Genomic DNA, 210 nt, shown 5'->3' with positions numbered 1-210 from the left:
AATATTTGAGCGTTGCTCTGAAATATAAGAACTTTAAACAACACGAGCACAGCATCATCGTTGCATCTGAAAAATTAACATAATCACTATCAATATCACATATCTGGACAAGCGTTCCCATTTCTCCCATTTGTTTGAATTGGGATCTTCTCTATGTTGTTCAATGTCTTTATGTTTTCCTTCCGTCTCTCTTTTTTTCCAACTTGCAAT

Source organism: Myotis brandtii, unplaced genomic scaffold, assembly GCF_000412655.1.
Source record: "Myotis brandtii unplaced genomic scaffold, ASM41265v1 scaffold633, whole genome shotgun sequence".
NCBI lineage: Eukaryota > Metazoa > Chordata > Mammalia > Chiroptera > Vespertilionidae > Myotis > Myotis brandtii.
Note: the sequence above shows the minus strand (reverse complement) of the source record.